The 12,078-nt window shown below is 36.9% G+C and overlaps 1 protein-coding gene across 1 annotated transcript in view; it reads right to left on the reverse strand.

Annotated features, from left to right (window-relative positions):
* The window catches only part of SLC5A11 (solute carrier family 5 member 11), a 717,678-nt gene extending 706,818 nt beyond the window's left edge, over positions 1–10,860 (reverse strand). The window contains exon 1 of the mRNA XM_044089092.1: positions 10,644–10,860. The gene's annotated coding sequence lies outside the window, so the exon portion shown is untranslated. The remainder of the gene's footprint in view (positions 1–10,643) is intronic.
* Positions 10,861–12,078: the final 1,218 nt, after the last annotated feature.

Raw genomic sequence — 12,078 nt, forward strand, 5'->3', positions numbered from 1 at the left:
GAAATAATTTGAATAAGAGTCTACTAACATCAAGTAATGTTGACCATTCCACTGAAAGATATCTGTAGCTACTGTCAACCAAGTTAGTTCAGGAATCTGACTTAACAGAAGTGGTTCTTTTTGTTGATGAGGCTTTGGATTATTACATACTGAACAAGATGAAAGTACTCTTTCAATATCTCTTGACATAGATGGCCAAAATACTAGACCTCTCGCACTTCTTTTGGTAGAGTCCATTACTGGGTGGCCATGATGCAACATCTTAATATACTCTTGTTGCAAGAATTTTGAAACAATCACTTTAAGACCTTTCATGATGATACCATTGTCTGACAAAATCTCATCTGTTCATGGAAAATACTGCTGCACTTCTACTGGTAAACAAGATTGCCTTGAAGGCCATCCTTCACTGATAAAGAGGGTTTAGCTTCTGGATAATTGGATCTGAAGCTGTGTGAGTTCTGAGCCCATCAAGATGTGTGGAAGAAAATTTCTCACTTCCATGACCTAAAAATCTAGTTGCTCATTGTTATGCTGTTCTGCGTTTTGTCTGGGCGATCTGGATAACGTATCAGCAAGATAAGGAAATTTGCTTTTTGATAAGGAAATTTGCTTTTTGTGTAGACAAGATTGAAATTGTACTTCTGCAATTTTAGCATAATGTGTTGCAGTCTCCCTGGAGCTGTATGCACAGGCTTTCTCAAAATAATGACTAGAGGTCGGTGGTCAGTTTCAATCTGGATAGGTCAACCATTAATATAATCATGAAACTTCGAACATGCAAACACAATTGCCAAATGCAATCTGGGCATACTGCATCTCAGTCTGGGTAAGAGTCCGCAATGCATAGGCAACTGGTCTACCCTCTTGAAGAATGACTGCACCTAGACCAAACTTAGAAGCATCACAGGAAAAAGTAACTGGTTTGTGAACATCATAGCAGCTGAGAGTTGGTGGGTTAGCAGTTTTTTGTTTCAGGACATCAGATACTCTTTAGTGCCTTTCTGACCATGACCAGATTACATCTTTGCATGTCAGCTCTCTTAGCAGTGCAGAAAGTTGGCTTAAATCTGGAATGAACTTGCCTAGATAGTTGACCATGCCAAGAAAACATTGTAAGGGTTTGGACATTATCTGGAGCTGGCATCTTGAGAATTGCTGTTTGCTTTGAAGGATGTAGTTGTAAGCCTGAACTGGTAAACAAGTTACCAATATAAGTAACTTCAGTTTACATGGAATTGGTCGACAACCGCATGTTGAACAGGGTTTTCTTCAAACTTACATGTCGAAGATTTATGTGTCGAACAGTCAGAATGTCTCGAAATTCGACATTTCCGACCACTCTACCATCTAAACAAGCACTGCCATGGGTCAAACAAAGGGGGATGTTTGCGTTTTGACATAATTGCATTCACAATTATGCGCAACTGCCGTTCTGCTTTCGAACATGTTGTGTTAGACATTGGGCCGTACGACCAAATCCATGTATACCAGTAACTTCTCGTCGCCTGAATTTGCACTTCTGAGGATTCAGGTTAAGATTCACTTCACGTGCTCTTTCCAGAACGTTCTTGAGGTTTCTGTCATGTTTGACTTCACCATTGCCATCTGCTGGAATATCATCTACTATAATAGCACAGGGATAGCCAGAAAAAAATTTGCTACATCATACGCTGAAAGACTTCGCTGGCAGAACTTATTCCTGATGGCCTTTTCAGAAATCTGTATCTTCCAAATAGTGTACTGAATGTGATTAGCAATGAAGATTTTTGGACAAGCATGATATGCCAAAATGAACTCTTTGTATCTAAGACAGAAGAAACAGTGGCATTTGGGATGAGGACAGCAACCTCTTTGACTGTGCGCATTGGATGATGGGGTCTTTTTAATGCTTTGTTCAGATCTCTTGGACCAATACATATTCTGATATCATCTGAGCTTTTCTTACGATCTACTATCATCGAATATACCCATTCAGTAGGTCCTTCTACTGGACAAATTGCTCCTAGCAGCACCATTTTGTGTAGCTTTGCTTTGACTCTGCTCTGCATAGCTGCTGGAACATTCTGTGCTGGTATGATAACTGGGTTGACGTCTGGGTCTAACTTCATGGAGTATACAACTGGTAGTTCACCTAGTTTGTCTGCAAAAATATCAGCATACTCAAAAAAATAGTTTGTTTGAAATTTGAGCTGTTGCCATTCAGGCTGACATTGTGGATCTCTTTATTAAGTGAAAGCAATGCCATTTTCAAACTGTCTCTGAGGCCTAATAATGACTGCACGTGCCTCTTGACTATGACAAATTGCAAGTCATAGCTGTTCCCAGCAGAGTAACATAAATGCACTCCCTAGCCTTCGGTTTGAATCTCTTCACCGCCATTAGCAACAAGCTTCACACACTTTGTCAAATGAAGTTGTTCTGCGGCTTTTACTCTAGCAAACATTTTTACTGACATGTAAAATGTCACTTTGAGCCAGTATCTATTTTGAGCTCTAAAGAACTCACATTAATTCAAAAGTACAAAAGATTTCCTCATTCTCCCATTAATCTACTACATTAACGGTTTCACCAATCACATACACACCATCAAAATAAAAAGTAGAGTCGCAGCTTTCTAATTGATCAACTTGCCTCTTGGAATGTTCTCTTTTAATAAAAGACTGTGCCTTATTTGATTTACAAAATCTTTTGAAATGATTCCACTTATTGCAAGAATGACACTGCTGACCAAAAGCTAAGCACTTTTCTCTTTTGGGCTCGTGGTTTCCAACACAATTATGACAGCTGACTATGAAGCTAGGTGAGGCACATGTTTTGACTTTGCTAGCTCACCCTTATGCTTCACTGAGCATGCTCTGGAATTTGCTGGAAAGACTCAGGGTTTTCCAGGGACTGCTATAGGACCTGCAGTAGCTGCCATGTGCTTGGGCCTATTTCTTTTAACCACATGCTGCATACTATCAACATGAGCTCTGTCACTGTGCCTTCCACTGCTATTCTCATTTGTAAGCATACTTGTGTGCTTTTCTGTAAGCTTGTATATCTGACAAATCTCATTCAACATTAAATCACTGTCTCAAAGCAAAATCTTTCTCATTGTGTCATTATCAGTACCACACACAAGCCTGACCTTTATCAACTCATCTCTCAAATCACCAATTCTGCATGTTTTAGCCTTATTTCTCAAGTCAGTCATATATGCTGCAAAAGTTTCACCAGGCTTTTGATCCTTTGTGTAAAATAAGTGCCTTTCCATTGTAATATTTATTTGAGGGTTACACATTTCTCTAAATTTACATTTTAAGCACTCTGGGTCTTCCTTTGTTTCAGCCGGTAATACTATATGGTGGTCTTCCCCCTCCCGTGCAAACATAGCAGGTGCATACACAAATGAACAGTCTCTTTCAATGGCTTCTGAACCAGCCAAATTAAGTAGAATAAAAACTTTTGTATGTGCGTCTTTGTCAAGAAAAAGCAGCCTGTATGAAAATATCATGTTCCTGCTCAAACAGTCTCCAGTTTTCTGCAATATTGTTATCAAACACAAGCAGTGCGGGTCTGCAAAAACCTTCTGCCATGCACACAGATTATAGTAAAACACAATGCAAAATGGCCTTTGTAATTCTGTATGAACATTCACACACACCAGGTACTTGTAATAATAATCAAATGCACAATAAACTCTTCCAAATACTGTACTCTGTGAAATATGCTTTAAAGAACTGTACTTTAAGAAATATTCTTTGAAACAACTTTACTTTGCAAAATACTGCACTGTAATATTGCACACACTTGCAAATACTTTGCACACTTCGGATACTTTGAATAGTTTTAGTTAATATGAAACATAGCACATAGCAAAAAATATGGTTGTTTTTCCCTTTTTTGTACAGTTTATGTGATTTGGATATTGTTTCAAACATTTTCAAAATTATTTTGAATATTTTTATCAATATGTCACAGTTTCAGACATTTTGTTGAATAAAAAATGCATTTTGAATGTCCTGAGTGCTTCATTTTATATTTATAGCAAAAGAAATCATTTAAGCAAGTTTTAGTACCTGGAATTTGTTTCTAACCTGTTTTGCGAGTTGCTCAAGCTATAGGGATGATCCATTCCTGTATATTCCTCTAACTTTAACCAGTTGCCTCATGGCTGCAACTCTGGATCCCATTCTGACACCATGTCACTCTTCTTATGTGCATTAAGAAGACATTGAGGCTTGGGTGTTCATTTAAGTAGTTTATTGTATACAAATGCATCAGGATGGATGGCATGAACATTAAACTTAGATGAACTAACTGACTGACTACATACTTGCATGCTCTCACTCTCACTGACTACATACTTGCATGCTCTCACTCTCACTGACTACATACTTGCATGCTCTCACTCTTAGAGTGCTTACTCAAAATGACACTGTTGCTTGAACATGCTCAGTATTTACATGCATGTGCTGACTCACTGGAAAGCTTCTTAAAGGTATATCACACACTCTGACTACAGTCCGTACAAGTGATAAACTGCCTGCATAAGGGCTGTTTTGGCCTATGCCTCATACAAGATTTTTTTTTTTACTTGACTTTACAAAAGGTGTCTTTTTTAAGAAGATTACTTTTGGTAGGTTAGTTATGCCAAGCAAATGTTGGTGAATCTCATTCTGGAAAAACAACTTCCATCCATTTGGGTGAATAGAAATAATCAAAGACATCTTTTACCCATCATGGAAGACCTCATTCACAAGGGTCAATAAAAATCAATGGCATGCCTGAGCTATGTGATTAGGAATATTTCTTACCACTGACATCATTAGATATTATGTAGTCTGTATTCAGTTTTTAAGGGATCTCCAGCCAGCAAACATGTATATCGCATGTGCATCTCAAAAGCAAATAGCAAATACATAGAAAAGGAGAATACAAAAATGAAAAACAGACGAGAGCACCTAGGAATAGGCAGCAGTATGCAATAAATAACTGTTTCTGTGTACTGATACAAAACGGGAAACAGGGATGTCTGTGTTAGGTATTATGAGCAATATCAGAATGGGGCCTAGTCTTTGTACAAATAAAACCTGTACTACCAAAATCAGTCACAAACTGTAGTCAGACAAGACAGCATCACTGTCTGGGATATATTCTAGAATATTAAGGAGAATAAAAACGAATGATGCCAATGCCACTGGATTGCTCATAAACCAGTTTATATTGGAATGTTTTGTGAGGATGAGGGTAAATGTCACTTCTTTTGCTCAGATGAAGAGAAAGGAAGAGAACTTACTAATACAAGCTATGCAAAAAAAACAATCCACAAGAGCTACAGCATTTGTTGATGGAAAAAACATTCTAGTGCATAGATAAGTGAAAAATGTAGTTGTTTTAGATTACTAGAACAGGTATGACTGGGCTAAGCTATTTTCAATGGAGTCCAGGCAGAAAAGCTCCATAATACACATATATGCATTAGCCAACAGTACAAATGTACTATTTACCACTCTGGACTGCATGATGTCACTGTACCTAGTCTATTTGTTTCTTTTGTTTAAAGTGCTTTCTTCCTTCTGAAACACAAACTGCATTTAATTTCATTATGTACAGGTATAATCTCTTATTATTTCTTCCTTTGATGTAATGTGCTTTGTTCCTTCTGAAGCACCAGCTTCATTTTTTATTGCATTAGTAATCTTGTGACATTCTGTTCGCTTTTGTATGTATAATCTCCTGTTATTATATTTTTGGACCATATTTATGTACATCGTCTTGCTTTGCAGCCTGCATCATTGGTGAAAGGGGTCATATCATCAGTCCATATGACCGATCTATCCACCTGGTTAATATTTTATTTCTTTATTTATTTATTGACATTTGTTAACTGGGTTTGTCCAACTGGACTTGTGGCCCATTTTCAGTCCAGACCCGAGGAGAAAAGCTCCAGTAGTACATTTTTAAACAAGTACAATTTTAAACAATATTGATATAATAGCAGTAATAGCAAAAATATTCACATATGTTGGGTTACATGCATAAAGTTAAAGTTGCATTAAAAAGAAGCTTAGTAACATAATTTTACATTGATATAGTTCAATAGGTCAACAATAATTTTTTTTTGTTTGTATAAAATTATGCAAATGCATAGTAGACACATTGGAGAGAGAGGTGTAATGAGGTACTAAGTATGGTCCTTTTGAGGGTACATAAAGGGAAGGAAGACTAGGTGGGGTCATGGCAAGGGCAGGTCCTGAAATTGAGAAAATAAGCTTTTAGTTCATTTTTAAAGTGTGAGGTGTGGGAGATTGAACGTAAGTCAAGGGAAAGTTTGTTCCAAGCATGGGCAAGGGAGTGTTTGTAGAGTAGTTTGCATACTGACCTTTTTGGGTGGTAGACATCAAGTAATTGTTGGTTAGAAGTATGGCGGGTCTGGGATGGGATGTAGATGGAGACTAAGGAAGATAGAGATGGACAGAAGGAGGTTTTATAAAGAATAGAGTGTAGCATATGAAATTGATAATATAGCAGAAATTGGGGAAGTTCAAGCCATTGAAGAGAGTTTAAAGAAATGCAGTGGTGTGAGTTGTATGAGGAGTTATTAATGAATCTGGCTATTTTATGGTAAGTCTGTTGGAGTTTGTTTAGAGTGGAGGACTGGATATTGGTAAGAACTGGGCTGCCATATAAGAGGGAGGGGAGGAGGAGTGCCTGACCCAGGGTAAGTCTAGATTCAGGGGTTAGGAATTTTTTGTTCCGATATAGCAGACCTAGTTTCTGGTTTGTTTTTTTTTATATACTGGAGTATGTGTAGGTTGAACTTTAGTTCGTCATTGATAATGACCCCTATTAGTTTTGTGTGGGTGTCAGGTTGGATAGTTGCATTGTTAGAAGAAGTAATAAAAAAGGAGGTTTTGTGATGAGAAAGAGAACGGGGAAGGAAAAGTAGGAGTTTGGTCTTTTTGGGATTTAGGATCAGTAGGTTGTGAGAAAGCCATTGTTCAGTGAGTAATATGAGTGGAGGAGAGGAGAGCAGTGGTGGTGCTGTGGTGAGGACGAAATCCATGTTGGGTAGAGGTAAGTAAGTGGTGCGTGAGGAGGTGATTGAGAAGCTGCGATTGAATACATTTTTCTAATATCTTGGAGAGGGGGACAGAATGGCAATGGGTCAGTAGTTTGAGGGGTCAGTGGAGTTTCCACTTTTATGAAGAGGGATAGTAAAAAAAGATTTCCAAATGGTGGGGACAGTTGATTCCAGAATAGATCGATTAATTAGTATAGATATAGGATAGGCAATTGAGTCAGCAACAAGTTTGAGGAATGTAGGAGATAGATTGTCGGTGGAAGGAGAGCAAGGTTTTAGCTTGAGTAGTAGAGATTTGATGTTAACAAATGAAAACAAATAATTAGATGTGCACATGAAGAAGGGAATTAACAATGTGGCTTATGCATAGGCAGGAGAGTTTTACTCATTAGTATGATTTCATTGGAATTGTAAATTATAGATGGGATAATATTTCAAATATGAAGGGGTCTTAGTAATGGGGTTATTACAAGTACAGGATCACTTTTGCAGAGGGACATCTTGAAAGTGATCTTAAATTATAGATAAGATTAGATATTTCTAAGTGTTGGCTTAGTGAGAGCAGTTCTTGAGTGAGTGTATACCAGTTTAATTATGGTTAATGGAAGATTATTTGTCTAGAGACCACATTTTCACTTATTTATTGGTGAATACTTAATCTGACTATGGTGTACATGCTCAAGTGCTTTGGATTCATTATTTATGCATGCCATCAAATTATCTCAGATTTGTTTAAGCCAATGAATATTGTAAGCTTCAAGAACTTACCATATAAGTGATAAGACCCAATATAATACTGTTTTTTTTACATTTAGTTGGTTAAAAACCACAACCTTGGCAGACAATAATGTTACAAAACATACTGAGGTGGGTAATAAAATATTGTCCCATCTCAGCATATTTTAATTCTACTGTTACGTACTTTAGGTAAGCCTTATTAATGAAAGTTTTTTTTTTCATATACTAAAAAGCCTCTTTTAATACCTGCACAACTTTTGCTTTAAAAGACTCACCTATTTTTATCGTACATTATTTCCAGGGCACTATACACTGTAACTATAAAATGTGGAGACATCCAATCGTACAAAAACATGAGAAGACAAAGTAAGCATTATGTGGGACTTCTATTGATATCAGAAAGGCTTATGATGAACTTATGAACAAATGAAACAGAATTTCATAATTCACAAAAGAATATGAGTAGATACAATGAAGCAAGTTATGAATCTGGAAGAAAATACAATTCAGTCGTAAAGGAGGGTTATTATCACAAGACTTACATCAGAGATGAATAAACAATGCATCACAAAAAAAAATCCATCATACCATTTCAAATACAAAAAATTGACCAGAGGATTACAAATGGACATTTGTTAGAAATTATTGTATTTTGAGGGATGAGATTTGGCAATGCCGACACACCCTTAATATTTATTATAAGAATTTGCGAGCTTTTCATTACTTATAGAATAGGCGAGTATCAGCTTTTTACTCAAAAAATTGGGTATTTGTCTTTCTTCTTTATTCAGTGCATTCAGAGAAAAACTATCATTTTTGATCTAGAACATGAATATGAATGTGTCTGAGTCTGATGCTTGAGTTTTACAATAAGAAACAACTTCTGGTGTATAGAGGGAGCATAATAAATACATTGGGGAGTTCATGCCGAGACGGAATTTACATAGAATGCTACAGATATTAAGGAGAAGGCAACTATGGGCTTAAGGAGGATCAGTGGAATTTGCCATCACAAGGAAATAGGTAAAATGTTTAAGTCAGTCTATCTTCTGTCATTGCCTATGTATCTTTGAATGGTCAGAATGTAGGGCATTGCATTTCCTAAGGTCTGTGCAGCAGTCCTCCAGTTTTAGTAACTGACAAGTGGTTTAGCAAAGTTTTCATTTCAAAATATAGTGCCTTTTATGAGAGCCATATTACTGTGCATTTTAATAAGTATGATTACAAAGCTGTATATTTCTTGTATGTATTTTACATAGTCACACAAATTTCACGTGTGGGTGTATGTATGTGTGTGTGTGCGTTTGTGTGTGTGTGTGCGTGTGTGTGTGTGTGTGTGTGTGTGTGTGTGTGTGTGTGTGTGTGTGTGTGTGTGTGTGTGTGTGTGTGTGTGTGTGTGTGTGTGTGTGTGTGTGTGTGTGTGTGTGTGTGTGTGTGTGTGTGTGTGTGTGTGTGTGTGTGTGTGTGTGTCTGTGTATCTATATAAGGACCTGGTGAAGTTAGCAAAATCCTCAGTAACTCATCACTAAAAACACGGACTGCAAAAGGTCGAATCCCCCCCCCAAAAAAACAATGAAACCCTAATGTGAATACTCTGAGGCATGACCTTAAAATATGCAAACAAAACTTCTAATTTTTAGAGGGGTCAAGCCCATTCTGCTCTGCACAACCTCCTGTTATTTATATATACAACTCTTAGATCACACAATCACTGAGGGATCACCCAACCCTGGGGATTGCCAATCTACCAAAGTGTTTTGGGAAAACAGATGTCGAGGTACTCCACGCTCAACTAACAGCAATACACACACACACACACACACACACACACACACACACACACACACACACACACACACACACACACATATATATATATATATATATATATAGAGAGAGAGAGAGAGAGAGTCATTATTTTGCTGTCTGCCTGTGTTAATTACTAGTCAGGTCTGATGTGACATCATGATGTTCAGAAGAAGCTACAATTTAACAGAGGTCCTAGAAACAAGAATTTGCAGCATTTTTTTTATTCTGCAAGTGAAAAAACATGGAAAGTTTGTAGCAAAATTTGAGTAACTGTTTTTTTTTTAATTGGGTTAATGCCCCACTATGACCTCCATCACCATCATGCTTTCAGTGCAGAGGACATCAATCTCTGCACTCATTTTGTTAATGTGATTAGCTCCAACATTATTACACTTCAAGGAAAGGGGAATTTCTCCTGCAGTGACCTTCACTGAACAGAAATGCCTTTTCCATTCAATTATATTTGCAAAAGTGACTATTGCAACAATTGGTTACTATTGTCATCTATAATGTAGTGACACTTATAGAACATGATGCATAGCACTGGGAGAACAACTGGCCTATAGTTAAATGGTCAGTCCTGACAGCATAACCATCATATAAAAACGACTAGCTCTCTCAATGGTAAAGCAGGTGTCTGATGCCATCTGCAAAGCATTCTGGGATTTGTAGTTATATGAAAATGTAGCTTTTGAAATTAGTAAATCTAGGCTGAAGCCGCATGCTACAAGTCAATAAGAAGTTAAAAACTTAAACATTCTGGAATGACAAGGCAAACAAAGCAAGCAGATTCAGACCGAAGAATGATGCATTGTTTATTCCATTAAAATCACTGCTATTTCCTTGTATTCAGATGTTTGATAAGTATCACTATGTAAACCAGCAACTTCGGTCAGTTTGGTAAGATAACAGCAATATACTTCAAAATTGATCTTAAAACTGCTCAAACAAAGTAGTAATGCATTACTAATACCAAATGTCACAATAATGTGGAGTTAAAGAGCACCTAGTCATACTCACTTACCGTCTCCTTATTTTATACTTCCTCAAGTTTTGAATCCACACGTACATTAAACACTGTGCTTCTGTCTTAAATAAAAACAAGATCAAAGGATGGGAAGTCTAATCTGTAGCAATAGCCAATAAAATCTCATCATTGTGGTGAAACATATCTATTACCAGCGTGAAAGTTAGTAGCAGAAGTAAGAGGTCAAATTCCAAAGTTGACATTTCTGAGGCATTTGCTTCAGGTTAAAGTTTAAAAACTTTCCTTTGTCATGTTTTAACACATTAACACAGTTGTTTACCGCTTTACCTCAAGTAATATAGATTAGAACAAGCTGCACATTTTGTGCTAGAATTTTTAAGAAAAGCTAAGGAAATGCAGCCTGTCAAAACAGCATGTTAGAATTTATAGGCTGTATGAATACATGACATGAGATTGGTGCAAGGCATTCTGGGAAACACTCACAGTGACACACTGGGATTGTTGAGTCAGCATGGAAATTAATGTTCAAAACCATTATTCTAAAGTCTTATAATCTGACTGTCAAAATACTGCCTAAGAGAACTATATTTAGCTTTGCAAGAAACTTTTCTACCGGTTGCTGTTTAAGGGAATACAGCAAAATTTTAATATTTATTTATGATAGTTCATTAAAAGAAGTTAAGACTTTTTTTTTTCAAAGAGTGGAGAGCAGCAAATATAATTTGTGCTATTCTTAATACTAAGTTGTACTTCATACAGAGGACAGAATAAATTATTAAACATATGTGATAGAGGCTTTGCTAAACAAAGGTACTCATTTGAGGAGCTTGGATGTAAGTTAATCTAGCAAGTGAAGTTTCAGAAGCCTTTTGCAAAATAACTTGTCTATCTCAACTGTTCTAAACACTGCTGTTTACAGCATAATGTGGCATAACTAATGCATTTAAAGTAAAGTATTTTAATAAATACTGTATATTAGAGCTTTGAAGTATTTGGCATTGCAGCTTTCGCTGGTTTCCTTGAATAGAGCCATGGTATGTAGCCTTTTATTAGAAAGCACCACATTTCTTTGAATATAATAACCAACACCCCCCCACAAGTCCATAAAGAACTGTAATTTTTGCAGGGAGCAAGCTCCCGTGGCACCCACATGTAGGCGATTGGGCTCTCTCACCCACCAGTTCCAAGTTCACACAGAAGTTGGGAAAAGAGAAAATCCTACTTCAGAGGACCCCACTCCTGTGTAATTTAAGTAACTGGCTTTTTGACAAACAATGATTAAAACAATATAGCAAAAAGTAACTCATTAAAGCTACCTGATACTAGCTGGTAGAGTGAGTCTTTGAGATATCTTAATACTCTGTGGCAGGAAAGTGAATTTAGCATCAGCTTATTACCATAGTCGTACACCACAGATGGCTGAAACATTAGCACATTTATTTGTCTATTACTAAACGGGGGATCAAAACTA

This window comes from Protopterus annectens, chromosome 12.part0 (assembly GCF_019279795.1).
Source record: "Protopterus annectens isolate FY-2018-M chromosome 12.part0, PAN1.0, whole genome shotgun sequence".
Classification (NCBI taxonomy): domain Eukaryota; kingdom Metazoa; phylum Chordata; order Ceratodontiformes; family Protopteridae; genus Protopterus; species Protopterus annectens.